Consider the following 15,458-nt stretch of genomic DNA (forward strand, 5'->3'; position numbering starts at 1 on the left):
TTCCCTTCCCTGACTTCTTTTTGGCTAAAGAGAATCCCCACCTGTCGGTCCCACCGTGACGACTGCACTGGGCACCACTTTCAGCCTTACATCCTAGCAAATCTTCGTGGTACTTCTGTTCTCTCATCAGTTTCATCATCTGATGGCTATGACCATCTCTCATGGGAGACGCACCTTCTTGTCTCATGTCTTTGCTTCCAAACCTTGCCTGCTCAAGCCTCAAGCCTTGGCTTGGCCCATCACACCTTTCTCTCTCATCATTTAAACAGCTCCAACCCCACTATCCCCGGGAGGGGTTCCTGACAGAGAGGCTGCCTGGTCGGTACTGAGGCCTCACCCTACCCCACTGATTCTTATTCCTGATTATACACTTGACTGCATCTTCACTGTCTTATAAAGATCCAATCTGACCCTTTCAATCAAGTGTGTGGAGTGGGGAATAAATTAATGTTTATGAACCTCTGCAATGAGCTAGTTGTTCACGCCTTCATTCAAGCAGAATGAGGAGGGTAAAGGCACAGGCTCTGAAACTTCACTGTCTGGCATCAAATCTGCTCTACCACTCACTTGCTGTGTGATTTGGGGCATGGTGCTTGACCTCTCTGGGCCTGTTTCTTCTCTTTTTCTTTTCCTTTCCCTTTTCTTTCCTTGCCTTTCCTTTCCATTCTTCCCTTTTCTTCTTTTCTGTTATAAAACAATAAATAATTATGGCTACTAAATCAGCTGCTAGACAGAGAATGCTTAGAACAATGTCTAACACAGAGTGCTCCATGCACGTGAGTTGCTGTGACTCACTTATAGAGTATCTAAATGCGCCAGACACAGAAGATACAGAGGAGGACAAAATAGACCTATTCGTTCATCCAACAAATATTGACTGAGAAGCTGCATGTGCCACACACTGCGGTGGGGGCCAGGGAATATGTGTCTCCACCCTCACAAAGTTTGCAATCCATTAAGAGAGGCTAGCAGACACTGCACAAGTAAACAGATCAAAATATACACCAGCGAGCTGTGGTCCAGGCTAATAAGGGAGGGACCAGGTGCCATAAGAGAGAAGCGAGGGAGGTAGAAAAGCCAGGGTGGTCAGCAAAGGCCTCCCTGATGTTGAAAGCACGATCCAAAGAGGAGATGGAACCAGAACATTAAGGGCAAGAGTAAGGGAGCCCCGTGGGGGTTAGGAGATGAGGTGGGAGAGGCAGGGCCAGATCATTTCAGCTCTGCTGGCCACAGTGCCCTGAATGTGACCAGAAGCCACTGGATGGCTATGGGCAGAGAAGCAGCAGGATCCCATCCTCCATCTTTGTCTGGGGGATATTTCATGTCACTGGTAAAGGGTGCATCTGGAACTAGAACAGGTCCCCTAAGCCCCAGCTCAGGGAATTGGTCAATTCACCTTGCCCTCCTAGCTCACCCCCGTCCCATAGGTCAGGAGCCAAGTGCGCCAGGAACACCTCGTGACCTCCCAAAGCCCTTCACTTATTCATGGGGTCATGGTGCCTGTCTTGGTTTAAACTCACACCACACCCAGGCCTCCACCATGTGCAATTGGGTGTCTCGTGATAGTTTTCATACCAATGGCTTCTGGAAATGAACTGCTTCCCCGCACTTCTTTCCCACCACTTTTTCCATCCCCCGCAACCACGCCAATGACCACAAGTAAACGTGTTTCTCCCTGGGACACACAGTTAAACACACAACTACAGAGATGTGTCTCGGGCCCAGAATGGAAGGGGCCAAGGTGCCAGGGATGACAAATCCCCCGAGAATTCAGTTTGAAGCTCCCCTGAGAGACACCCCTCCCCAAAATAGGCAGAGAGGGTCAGGAACACCCATGCAAACAGCTGATCCACAAAACCCCCACTGTGCCCACGACTTTCCCCACCTTGGCCCTTTCTATTTTTATCAGGAGAGTGAGAGGGGGTTGCCAGGCGGGGCCATGCTGCTGTTTATGTCTGAAATTTGAAAAGATGCACAGTGTACTCGGGAGAAGGTGTTTGCAGTTAAAGGAATTTCGGAGGAGAATTTCAAACCCAGCAGGGTGAATAGGTGCCTTGTGTTCTGGCTTTTGACTCTGGAAAAGCCACGTTTCCAACCACGGCATGCAGAGGGGCCAGGGGTGGGGAGAGAGCGCACCGGTGTGCGATTTGGGCAGGCAGCAGGACCCAGCTCACCTGGACGTGGGGAACAACTGATTTTCAAGCTGGGGGGCTGGGAGGAAGCCCTTCTTCTCCCTCCTGTGCAATTTCTGTTTATTTGCCCCCCTCTCAATTAATTCATAGGTTTTCCTGGCACTCTTACCCTTCCCTGGTTAACTCCACTCAGTATCTGTCATCTACCTCCTCTTGATCAGTGAGTTTTACTCAGTATTGATTTTCTCATATATTCATATTTGTTTGCCGAGGCTCTAAATTGCTCTAATTTGTCAATTTCCTGTTCCCTTATTAAAATGTAAGTGTCCCTTTGGTAGCCTTATGGCTGCTATTTTTTTGACACACGCAACTTAGGACCTGGTCAAATGCTTTACTCTGTAGGCACAACAGTGGGACTCAGTGGTCCTCATCCATCAACTGTGGAAAATGGGAGGCCAGAAATAACAACAAAATGATACCCCACACACACACACACACAAACAAAATGAAGTTCACCCTTTTTTCTCCTCTTCATCCTTCAAAGGTTAAACTGGCTCCAACACAGCTCTAGAGAGAACCTCTAGCTCAAATTAGACAGAGCTCCTATAAAGCCAGGAATCCTCAGGAAGGCTGGGGTGACTTTTGAGGGACTGGACTTCTGACTTGATCTGAAACCAAAGGTGGGCCCACTAGGTGGGACCCAGCCAGGGTGTATAAGAAGATCAGAGCTGTTTATCTCATTTCTTTGTGCCTAAGGATATGTGCCAAGAAGCATCAGCCTCATTTGTGCCTCCAGCTGCAAAAACACAACAGTTTTTAAAACTCAGCCATAGGGATCCCTGGGTGGCGCAGCGGTTTGGCGCCTGCCTTTGGCCCAGGGCGCGATCCTGGAGACCCGGGATCGAATCCCACATCAGGCTCCCGGCGCATGGAGCCTGCTTCTCCCTCTGCCTGTGTCTCTGCCTCTCTCTTTCTCTCTGTATGACTATCATAAATAAATAAATTAAAAATTAAAAATAAAAAAAAATAAAAATAAAAAAATAAAAAAAATAAAACTCAGCCATAAAGTCCTAATAGGCACAAGATGGAACTGTCATGTGGCTAGGCTCTAGTGCTGTCTATGGTTCATGAAAACTTATTGCTTGACACTTGTCTCTATTTCTGTTTCTCTAGAATCCCCTTTCTGCATCACTTTTTCTTGAGTGTGTCAGGGTCTCTGGCATTCCCTCTCTACATTTCTGGGGCTGTGTCTGTGTCTCTCAGCATCCTTGCATTTCTATCCAACAATCTCTCATCCTCCATCTTTACTGTGCTTCTCTCCCTTAATTGGTTACAGTATCAATTAAAGTCTATTTTAACATTTATTGGGTAGAATTCCACATTCCCTGCTTTCCTGTGAGTGGACTCTCCTCAGGCTGAGCATCTCCCCAAGTCCTGGACTCCACATTTCTCTCAGCTTGCTGGCCACCTCCCCCAATGGTCCCTCCAACTCTGTGGGAACACATAACTGTCTACCATGGCACCTGCTGCCTTTTTCTCCAAGTCGGCTACTCTTCCTGACATCTCTGCTGCTGTCATGGGGACTCCCCGTCTCTGAGGCAGGCAGGTTCAAAAATCAGAGGCCTTTCTTTCATGCTTCTCCCTTAAGATCCAGTGTCTTGATTTTTCCTTTCAATTATCCCTTGTCCGTTAATCAACTGCCATCACCAGAGCATGATCCCACCACTCACAGATGTGTCCTGCCAATCCTTTAATGTTTTGATGCACACCATATTTTAATGTTTAAGGTAGTTATTGCCTGACTTTATGTAAAAATCCAGAAATTTCGCTTTCAAGGAAAACAAGTACCACCACTGCCACACTACTACTACTACGTCCACCACTACTACTACTACCACCACCACTACCACTGCCACCAGTACTACCACCACCACCACTAGTACTACCACCACCACCACTACCACCACCACCATTACTACCAACACCACTATCACTGCCACCACTATTACTACCACCACCACCGCCACTATCACTACCAAACCACTATCACTGCCAGCAATATTACTACCACTACCACCACTATTACTACCAACACCACTATCACCACCACCACTATTACTACCATCACCATCACCACCACTCCCACCACTTCTAGTACTACCACCACCACCACACCACTACCACCGCCACCACTATTACTACCACTACCACTGCCATCACTACTACCACCACCACTGCTAGTACTACCACCACCATCCCTATCATCTTCACCACCACTACCAATACTAATATTAATACTATATGATCCAACAACGAGTCTGAATTCCTGAATGGTGATATTTAGTTGGAGCAAGGTAGTGGCTGTTTCCTTGGATGGGCCTACACTCCCCAGTTTGCCTTCAGCTTGAGCAAATGAAGCCAGGCACAACAGATTATTCATAGGATAATAATATTTCTATCAAGTTTAAGAATAGACAAAACTGGTCTGTCAGTAAGGGCAAAATAGTGGTCTCCCTGAGTGGGATGTACCAACTAGGAGTGACACAAAGGAATCTTCCAGGGAACCAGGTCCTCACTTCATTGTGATTATAATGGTGTTTGTATATGCTAAAAATGCATTGAGTTGTGAGGAAACCAGTCAATAAAGAACATAAATATTGTATGATTCCACTTATATGAAGTACTTAGAGTAACTAAATTCATAGAGACAGAACATCCAATGGTGGTGGCCCGAGACTTGGATGGGGATGGGGAGTTAGTGTCTAATAGACACAGGTCTAGAGTTTCAGTCTGGGAAGATGAAAAAGCTCTGAACACAGAGGGTGGAGATGGTTGTAGAACATTGTGAATGTGCTTAACGCCACTGAACTGTACACTTACAGTGGTTAAAATGATAAGCTTTGGGTTATGCATATTTTACAAAGATAACAAAGAAAGAGAAAGAAAAAGAAGGAAGGAAGGCAGGAAAGAAAACAGATGAGGCTGTGCTAGCCCATGAAGGAACTGACATTTCATATCTTTGAACTTAAGGTTTTGAGGCTAGACAATGCACCCTCCAGCATTTTGATAATGCTTGTTTTTTCATGATTATTTCAAGATTGAATGCTAATAAGTAAATGCCCTAAGGATAAAAGATTACCTGGTTCAATACTGCTTTTTCCCCCCTTACACATTCTGTGTGTTCTCCCCTTAAAGGAATACACATTAAGAAACCAAACAGATCAATAGCAACAGCTAAAATGTCAAGTTAACTATTCCCCAAGGCTTTAGTGTCAAATAAATGCCAAGTTTTGTGGGGGAAAGCTATGTCCGTATATTAACAGATGATTTTTGAGCCATGGAAATGCTTTCTGTACCTCTCACATTTGGTCTTTAGCAAGGGAGCATGGGGTACCATATCTGCATTTAGAAAGCATATATTTTTAAAAGATTTTATTTATTTATTATTTATTCATGAGAGACACAGAGAGAGAGGCAGAGACCATAGGCAGAGGTAGAAGCAAACTCCTCGTAGGAAGCCTGATGCAAGACTCGATCCTAGGACCCTGAGATCACGTGCTAAGCCACCCAGGCGTCCCTAGAAAGCATGCATTTTGTATCTCTACTGGAATGTGTGGAATATTTAGGACAAAAAATTTTCAGAATGATCCCATGTTTATCAATGAAAGAAAATAAAATCGTCAAGCACAATGGGACAAGGGCTGAGCAATCAGTTCCCAGAACTCCCCGATGGCAGGGATAAGGGAAAGAACAGGAAAGAGCCAGTTCAGGTAGGTAGGGGTTGTGGGAGGCAGCCCCTTAGGATTCAGGGTTGGGGACAGAGAAAGTGAGCAGGCTCCCACGAGTTTCAGGGGCTGAGGCTGCCAAGAGAAGACTCCTTCTACCTCTCCTCTTACCCTAGACCTGTTTGGAAAATATTGTTTTAGCTGATGATGGTGGTGGTGGTGGTGATGGTGACGATGCTGTACACCAACATGGTAACATCCCACTCAGTGTCATTCCCTGCGTATTCTCAATGATAAAAACACTAGTGAGTCATGAGTAAAATGCTTGCCATAATTTCCTCTGTTATAAATGGCAGGGTTCTACTGAAAATAGAATCTGCTATAAATTCAGGGGGAAAATAAATCAAACTGAATCTTCAAGAAATGAGAGTTTCCTTAAACGTGCCCTTCAATTTCTATGTCTTACGTGACACAGCAATTTCCAGTGTCTGGACGTCATTATGCCACATAGACCTGTGGGAAATTGTAAGTGTTTCATTGGCTTACCCCATGGTCTTTATTATTAGAACATTTCCCTCTGAATTTGTCACTTGCACAGTGTTGTAATAAAACGGCACATTTCAAATGTTCCACTAATTCTCCGAAGACCACTCCCCCACCCCGTTCTGCAATAAGTAGACTTTTCCATATCATACTTCCATGGCCCTTTGCTTCCAGAAAGGATCACAACCTCTCTACATGCATTACATACAGTATTTATCATCGCTGCCCTCTGAGGAGGTATTTTAGCTTCTTTTACAAATCTAGAAAGCAGCACACACTTACCGAGGGACATTGAATTGTAGTGGAGAGGAAAGGGAAGAAAATTCACCATCTTGCTCCTGGAGCCAGATCATTGACTAGGTGTTGACTGACATCCCTCATTCCAATTCTACAATTCCATACCGTTCCATTTCACAGATGAGAAAACTGAGATCCAGAGAGGTTAAGAAACCCCCCTAAGTCCTCTGTGCCAGACCAGGGGTTCACTTCCAATACTACTGAACACACAAGGAACCTCTCCCTCCTTAACTCTGTTTTGTTGCTTGAGATAGATAGGAATCCCTTTTTACGGGGGCCAGCATGAAAACGTTCTGATGGTTTTAATTGTCCACAAGTTTTAATATCAACCAAAAGTGTGACGTAGCAGAGCAACACAACAATCTTTGGCTGTATCAGGAGTGGGATGCTGAAGGCTGTCCTGCAGAAATTGGGACATCATATCACATGCCCTCCTTATGAGCACTGGGTGGTATACACAACTGATAAATTATTGAACACTACACCTGAAACTAATGATGTACTCTATATTGGCTAACTGAATTTAAAAAATAAAAAAAATAAGAAATTGGGACGGATATGTTGTCCCAGAGCACAAGCTAGACTGCTTGCTCATACAAGAGTATTCGAAGGATGCTTCAAAGGAATTCTGCAAAGAGCTTGCACTGGGACTTAGCAAGATATGTACATGGTGTCCCCAAGTAATGGACAGAAACAAGTGCTAGTGGTGCTACACTTAAGTGAACTGAAGGGAGACTGGCCATCCTCTAAGAGTCAATTTAATGGATTGTGGAAGCCAATCTCCAAGATGCTTCCCAGGAATCCCTACCCCTGGTACTCACACATTAATTCAGGGTGGGCTGTGTGCTAAAAGAATATGGTAGACGTGACAGTGTGTGACTTCCAAAGCTAGGACATCTGAGTACTGCAGCTTCCACTCAGCCTCCTGTATCACTTGCTCTGGCAGAAGCCAGCTGCCATGTCATGAGGCAGCTCCACTGGCAGGCTGGATGGAGAAGAGCTGAGGCCACTGGCTAACAGCCAACACCGACTTGCTGGCCACACTAGACCTGGAACTTCAAGCCCCAGTCAAGCCTTCAGCTGACATCTAACTGCAACCCCACGAGATAACCCAAGGCAGAACTGCCTGGCCATGCTTCTCCCAGATTCCTGACTCAGAGAAACCCGGAACGACATTAAACAACTCATTGCTTTAAGCCACTAAGGTTTGGGGTGATGCATTATGCAGCCATTATAATTGGGATAGGGAGCCATGGCATCCTGCCCTGCTCTAGAACTCAGCCCCAGGATAAGTGAAGACAGAAAAGTGGGACACCAGTCAGCTTTGTAGAAAGTCCACTGATGAGAACAACAGCAAACACAGAGAATGACAGAAACAGGATCCGAGAGGGTTAGGAGTGTTGAGCTTATCTTATCAGGGAAATTTTTAAGATAGGTAAAGGTGAAGTCCCACACTTGGATTAGAACAACCCACCGACCAGAACAAACCAGGGAAGACACTGGGCCATGGCAGTACATGCAGAAAGGAGATCTGAGTTGACTACAGGCTCCGAATGAGCTGTGATGAGGTTGCCAGAAAAGCACATAAATGTAGGCTACGTTAACAGAAGCATAGTACCCCATCAAAGGAGGTGAGCTCCCTGGGCGAAGCACACTTAGCAGGACTATGTTTAGGTCTGAATCACTCACTACATGAGACAAGGGCAGTCCAACCTGCTGGAAGAAGACTGGTGGCAGTGGGTAGCATCCACGGCTAGAGAGAGATGAGGAAGGAGAGAATGAAGTTGTGATGCCCAGTCCTAAAGGGGAAGAGGGGAAGTGCACGAGCAGTGGAATCATTGATTTCAAACACAAAAAGATCTGCCATGTGGAAGGAGGTCTGGCAGACAAGGCCAGGAGGTGGAAATGGGCCTGTTTTGTTCACTGTTGAACCCACAGTGATGGGAACCAGCAGGTGCTTCTACAAAATCTGAGAACCATGTGAAAATGGGACATGGACTCAGAAGGGAGTCAAATCCATGAGCATGTTCAAGGATCCTATGCTCCAGACAATGAGGATGTGGTCCTCAATGTTCTCCTAGAGCCCTTCTCAGCTCTGAGATCCTCTTATTCTGCAGTTTTGTGGTTGACTGAGTAAAACCTGCTGAATGATGCCAGCACAGTGGTTCTTAAAACTTCAGAAGGCATATAAAACACCCCTGGGGGGGGGGGGGAATCTCATTAAAATGCAGATTCTGAGGCAGAAGGTCTGGAGTAGGCCTGAGATTTTTGCATTTTGAACAAGTGCCCAGCTGACACCACTAGTCTGTGGACCACACTTGGAGCAGCCAGAGGTTAAAGGTCGCCCATAGCAGCAGATAGGGTCAGGCAGCCTGGAAAGGGCATTAAGTATTTGAGCAGAGGAGAGATGACCAGCATCAGAAATACTACACAAGGAAGAGCACTCTGCATTAAACAGGGGAACATCCATATGCCACCAGTGGCTTTCTGACACTACGTCCTTTAATTTTTGGAACGTGGTCTTTAAATTGTCCAAGCACTTTGCAATCATCTTGTGTTTGCCGTAGCCCAAAGGGGCAGCAGTGTGGAGTCACTAATGACCTATGCTAACCTGCACTCATTCACTACCTGGGTGGCCTGTGAGTCTCAGTTTCTTAGTGTGCAAAATGGAAATAATATCCACCTGCAAGGCTGCTGTATCAAACAGCGCCTGGCATATAACAGGAGCCCATTGTATGTCTCTCAGCCTCATTACAAAATTAGATAATTAGATAAGAATTTGTTCACTTCATTACAAAGATAAATTATCTAATCAATATTTGTCTTTGAATTGAATTGTCCTTCACTAACCCTACACATTCTGGGATGTAAGTCAGATATGACCCCGTTTTACAGATGAGGGTGTGGTTTGTTCTCACCTAGAGCATCAGGAAAATATTGGCATGAGAACCCATGACTCCTCCTGTTGGAATTTTAAGGATTTTTTTTTTTCTAGAAGAATCGTTTCTTCTGATCGAGGCAGTCTTGGGTCAGTAACTAATAAGATTTCATCCCACTTTTTCGTTTGAAAGACAAGATGTTGTTCTCCCCCCTGAGAGGTTCTAGTCACCCTCATGTCAGCACTGCCCAAGATGCTCTGTAACTTGGAGACCTGACGGGAAGAAACCAACAGATTCAGGTAGAAAAGGGGTAGAGCCAAGAACTGCCCATCAGTGGAACACCTCACCATGGCTCCTAGGGACCAGTGGGTGGAGTGGGAACCGCCCTCCCCAGGCTTCACTGGCCTGTGTAGAGAACAGACAAGGGAATGTACTGGGCCAGGGCCAGTCCTGCCCCCTAGCAGAGATGGCCAGCAAAAAACCCACACATTCCAGAGCTGTCACCCCTGGGAAACGGAGCCACTTTCATGCCTTTTAATCAAGAAAAAGCTTAGTCTACTATCTCTGTCATGGGCAGCCCACAAACACCCCACTTCTTGCTCTTCTTCATTCAATCCATGCCCAGTGAGGGAGTCAAGCGGCTTCCACCACACTGACCGAAGCCACTAAATCTTAGGGTCAAGCATCACCAGCATCCTTCATAAGGACCCCGAGGGCCACCAACCAGCCTGGGTGGCTCCAAAACTCCCGTGGCTTAGTCAGCAGCTCGTGTAGCAGAGAGAGCACGACTTTGGGTTTGAATTCAGACCCCGCCTCGAGTAGGCAACTCCATCACTCTCTGAGCCTCCGATTTCACATCTTTTGGGAATGGAGGAATCCTAATATTCACCTCACTGGGCTTTGGGGAAAATTAAGTGAGATATTATTGCATGTTAAGCAACCAGCTCACGGAAGGTGTTAAGCGCTGTTGGTTCTCTTATTCTTTTGACTGGAAACGAAATTATTAAGGAGGGTGGTCTCTGGAGCTACAGAAGTGCTGGAGAAGCCTGCTTGGTTTGAGGCGTCCTTGGTCTCTCCGGGACTTTGAAGAACCTCAGCCTTTTGCCCTGAGGGTCCAGTGCCCAGCGCGCCTCCCCGCTGCGCCCTGTCCTCCGTGCGCCCTGCCATCCCGGCGCACCCCATCCCCAGAAACTTTGAGCCAGCTCCTCCTGAGGGTCCTTCCAAACCGTGGCCCGGGAGCAGCCGGCGCGCCCTGCCCGGTGGCTTCCGCGGGGCGCCCGCTGCACTCCCCGCGCCGGCGCCCGGGAGCCGCGGCCGGTCACCGCGGGCGCGGGCGCGGGTGCGGGTGCGGGCGCCGCGCTGGGGCGACGCAGCCCTCCAGGGCCCCTCGGACTGCGGAGCCGCCGACCGCATTGCAGCCCTTCCCGCGCCGCTGCCTCCCGCGGGCCCCGGGCCGCGCGCTCCTCGCGCGCTCCTCTCGCGCCCCTGCGCCCCGGCGGCTGCCCCGCGGCGCGCCGGTCCGGAGCCGGGGTCCAGCGCCCTCCAGGCGCCTCCGCCCTCCCCGCCCCTCCCCCACCGGCCGCCCCTCGGGTCTCCCGGGGGTGGGGTTTCCCTCGGCGCCGGCTCCCCTCCCCCGCCCGCCCCTATGTATGTGTCACCGCGCGCCATGCCCGCCCGCCCGCCCGCCCACCTACCTCCCCGCCGCTCCAGAGGAGGCCCGCAGAGCTGAGGACGCGCGCCGCGCCGCTCAAGGCCCCTCTCTCTCTGCCTCCCTCCGCGCGTCTGACGCGGGTGCCAGGGGCTCGGGCACCTTGCAGCGGCCCTGCGCTCGGCCCGCCGGGACTCGGCCCCCAGCCGCCGCCCGGGGGACCTGCGGACAGCACGCCGGCAGCCGCAAGAGGTGCGCGGCGCGCGCAGGAGCGCCTCCCCGCAGCGCCGCGACCCCCGCGGCTCCCGCGCCCCCCGCGCCCCCCGCGCCCCCGGCCCGGAGCCCCGCCGCCTGCCCAGGTGCGTGGCACTGAAGTTCTCGCGGAAGGAGTCCAACTCTTCAAGGTAACTGTCTCCTTCCCTCCGGGGAGAGGCTCTCCCGGCGCGGCGGGGAGGGGGGGGGGGTGCCTGGACCAGCCCAGCGCGCCCGGCTGCCCCGCTCCGTGTCCCCGGTGGGGGGAGGCGTGTGCCGGGGCCCCCCGCCGGCCCGTGGAGTTGAGCAAACTTTCTGGCTGTTGCAGACGCAGCGCGAGTGGGGCAAAGGGACACGTGAGGAGGGGCTCCGGTCTGCAGATCCCCCGAAATTAAGGGAGCTTCTACACCGAACGCCCGCGCGTGTTTTCAAGTCCTAGGGTCAGGAACGAGCCGGGGTGGGCAGGCTGGCAGCTTTAGAGTGGGAATGCGGGTTCGGATCCCCGCTGCTACCTCTGAGCTGGAGGAGTTGCCTCCTGATTCTGAGCGGTGGCCTGTGCTGGCAGTGGGAAGGAGGAGGCTCTGAGGGACACACGAAGTGGGAGGAACAGTGTGTCAGGGGCACGGCAGGTGCCCAAGCAGAGGCTGTAAGAACCCGTTGGTCCCACCGCCTTGGCCACTTGGCCTACTCCAGGAGCCACAGGGCGCCCCAGAGGGCTGGCAAAAAGCTGGGGGGAATTGACAGAACCTGGGACAGGGCCACTGAGCTGTCCGCAGGGGAGACAAACTCTGACCGTGTCACCAAGCAGGGGCATCTCTCAAGGAAGAGGAGACTAAATGAGGACACATGACCAGAGACAGTTTTTCCATCTCTGGGTTCCTCTGCAGTTGAAGCCAATGGTGGTGGAGCCTTCCTAACCCTGGGGTTGGACGGACAGTTGTCAGTGTTAACCTGCATTCTAGGCCAGACCCAACTGTGGGGTGCGGGCTTGTCTCCTGTTGAAAGACAGTATCCAACCCAAACTTTTCCATCATTCTACTCCTTGCAATTGTGAGCAGGGTTCTGATAGGATTCCTCTAGGGTTTCACCACTAAGGAGCCCAGGACCCAGCCAGCATTTTGTTTGGTGCGTAAATTCCAATTCTGTCAGGGTGACTGCCAGGAGGAAAGGAAGGAAGCTGGATGGATTAGTGTGGTGTTTCAGGTCCGGGACACTGTGCTGGGTGGGCATCTGACCATTTGGGGGAATCCTGGATCTTGGGAAACATTCAAAAGAAAGTGAACCCAGAAAGGTGTGATGATGACTTTCTAAAAGGTCATATGTGACTTAGGGGAAGGGCAGAACTAGAATCTGGGTTTTCTGAGGCTCTAGTCAGTTGCTCATCTTGATTAAAGAATCCAGATGTCTAGGCTCTAACCCTTGTTCCTCCCTTGCCTCTGGGTTGCCAAGGAGAAGGGACGATCAGATCGCCTGTGGCCCTGGGCAGGGCGGCTTAGGAGGTGCTTTGAAGATCAGTGTAGGAGTGTTGGCCTGTCAGGCACTGAGCCTGGAAGAGACTGCCCAGGAATGGAAAGGCAATTGGGGAGAAAACCACATGGCCATTGGGGAGAAAACCCAAAGGAGGCGGTGCCTCTAACCCAGAAGGAGAGATCGCTCCTCCAATTTAAAAAGCTTCAGATGAAGGAATTATCAAAAGGAAGAAAAACTCTCTCAGAGAAATACTGGAACTTTTCAGGTTATATCAAGTTGGGTTTAAATGAGATGTATGTAGGTGCACTTTCTAGCGCATCACCTGGTACCTTCATTCATTCTCCAGTAACTACTGAGCGCCACCTAGGTGCCAGGTCTGTGCTCAGTGCAGGCCCGTAGCTGGCCCTCTCGATAAACAGTACCTGCAACGATGCAAGCAAAGCCCTTAGCATGGTGCCTGCCACTGGGCAGTTATTGAACTCAATAACCGTTCAATATCATTTATTAGTAGTAGCACTAATTTCAATATTAAGTAAATATTTTTCTTTTCCTAGAATTTTCCATAAAAATTATACTTAGGTTGGGATTCTCTCTTTATTATTTGAAAGCCCTCTGGTCAATATAGGAGTAAAGAATCCAAGAGGGTAAAATGATAGACGTAGTATTACTTATTTGCAGGGAGTCTGTGTGCTGTCTGAGCCACACCTGACTCCAGGCCCCTTCTTACAGCTATGCACATACTTTGCCCCTGCTCCCCATCTCACACACACCCACATCCCAGGCAGCCTGCACCCCTGCATGCCCATGGGGGCACCTTCTATCCCCACATGTTGAGAACAAACTGTCAAACTCCCCAGTCAGAGCGGGAGCTCCAAGGGACCTCACTCCCTGGATGGTGGGGTGGAGCTGCTAAGGTGGGAACCTGCCAGGTAGGGCAGACCTGAGTGTGAATCCCAACTCAGCCAGTTAATTGGCTACATGATATTGAAGAGGTCCTTGTCAGGCTCTCAGTAGGCACCAGAAACCTTAATTCCTCTCCTCTAACGGCTTCCAGGTCCCCTTGGGGTCACAATCTGTAGGTTCAGGAGAGTACTCATTTAGAATGTTCTGTAATAGTAAAAGGCCATGTCCCAACTTTTCACATGGATTTTTTTCATGATGCCTTGTAGAACCTGGTCCCTCGGAAGCCCCTTCTTCTTGGGCTGAGAAGGGCCTCGGCTGAGGAGCAACGGGAGGCCCACGGGCCCCTGCTTGGAGTCTCACTTTTAGTCTGTGTCTGCTCCTGCAGGGACATCTAGCACAGAACATGTCCATCTGCAGCTGGTAAAATCAATTTAGGGCAGTGTAATGACATAGGAAAGAGAAATCTCATAGTGCCTTCCATGTAATAAAGGTAAGTATTGTTTCTGAAAACTTCTATTATTGTTATATATTTTGCAGTCCTAGATAAGTGTATATGTGATTATAATACATAGGTATGTACACAATACATACAAACTTGGTGTTTAACTGATGATTTCTTACTGCGGGCTATGGTCAAAAAAGCTTGAAAGCCCCTGATCCTGGTAATGTTTCTGTCTCTGAGAAATCCCTGCCCCGGGGCTCCAGCTGGCAGATCCTGGGGCATCCTTGCTGCCTCTGTGCTAACACCTGGACTGGACCCTTGAACATCTTGGGAGTGGGGGCAGCAAGAAGTAGAAGCTGGGGGTGGGAGCGAAAGGCAAGTTCAAGGAAAACAACCCAGACTCAGACAGGAAGCAATGCGTGGAGAACAGGCCTGCTTGCAAGTGGAGTGTGAGGAGTGACAGGGCCAATGAACCTTTTTAAAAAATATTTATTTATTTATTTATTTATTTATTTATTTATTTATTTATTTTTAAAGAGAGAGAGAGAGAGAGAGAATGTGAATAAGGGAGGCACAGAGGGAGAGGGACAAGCAGATGGTGTGCTGAGCACAGAGCCAAGATCATGACCTGAGCTGAAATCAAGAGTCAGATGCCTAACCCACTGAACCACCCAGGTGCCCCTGTGGGTGGGAACATCTCCAAACAGGAGCCATCCTCTCCTGCTATCACCAGGCTGGCCTTTTGGCCATGCTGTGGGCCTTGATGGGAGCTTCACTGCTACCTTCTTTCCTTAAGAAAGCTCTCTGTTCAATGGAGGGAAAGGGGATTGTGGCGTCTCCCCTAGCTGCTCTCCTTCCCCCAGACCGGATAGGATACCCCCATCCCTGAGAGGAGGTCTGGGCCCCTGGGCGTGGCTGGAAACGGAGTCCTCGTTGCAGGGGAGGAGTGGCTGAGAGGGGCGGTGGTGCTGGGCGGGTGCAGGGTTAGAGAGGGAGAGCCTGAGTGTGGCCGGAGGACCAGAATGGAGGGAGGGGGGCGTGCGGGCCTTTGTAGGGAAAACGGGAAAACAGTTCCTTTTTTCAAAAGTTGAATCCAGGGCAAGAACGGAAACCGTAGAGTTTACTTTTAAAAACTCAGAGCCTCCTTGTAAGCAGCCGAATGTGTGT

The 15,458-nt window shown here is 49.5% G+C and overlaps 1 protein-coding gene and 1 long non-coding RNA gene across 4 annotated transcripts in view; one reads left to right on the forward strand and one right to left on the reverse strand.

Moving 5' to 3' along the window:
* Positions 1–11,427, reverse strand: part of LOC140595471 (uncharacterized) — a 114,190-nt gene extending 102,763 nt beyond the window's left edge. The window contains exon 1 of the long non-coding RNA XR_011997102.1: positions 11,271–11,427. This is a non-coding gene — a long non-coding RNA (uncharacterized lncRNA). The remainder of the gene's footprint in view (positions 1–11,270) is intronic.
* Positions 11,428–11,540: 113 nt separating this feature from the next.
* Positions 11,541–15,458, forward strand: part of ACAN (aggrecan) — a 62,279-nt gene continuing 58,361 nt past the window's right edge. For 2 of the 3 annotated variants that reach the window (XM_072737296.1, XM_072737297.1), the window contains exon 1: positions 11,541–11,628. The gene's annotated coding sequence lies outside the window, so the exon portion shown is untranslated. Of the gene's footprint in view, positions 11,629–14,242; positions 14,340–15,458 lie in introns of those variants that run through there. The other variant, XM_072737298.1, reaches the window with a different exon arrangement.

Source organism: Vulpes vulpes, chromosome 14 (assembly GCF_048418805.1).
Source record: "Vulpes vulpes isolate BD-2025 chromosome 14, VulVul3, whole genome shotgun sequence".
In the NCBI taxonomy this organism is placed as follows: Eukaryota; Metazoa; Chordata; class Mammalia; order Carnivora; family Canidae; genus Vulpes; species Vulpes vulpes.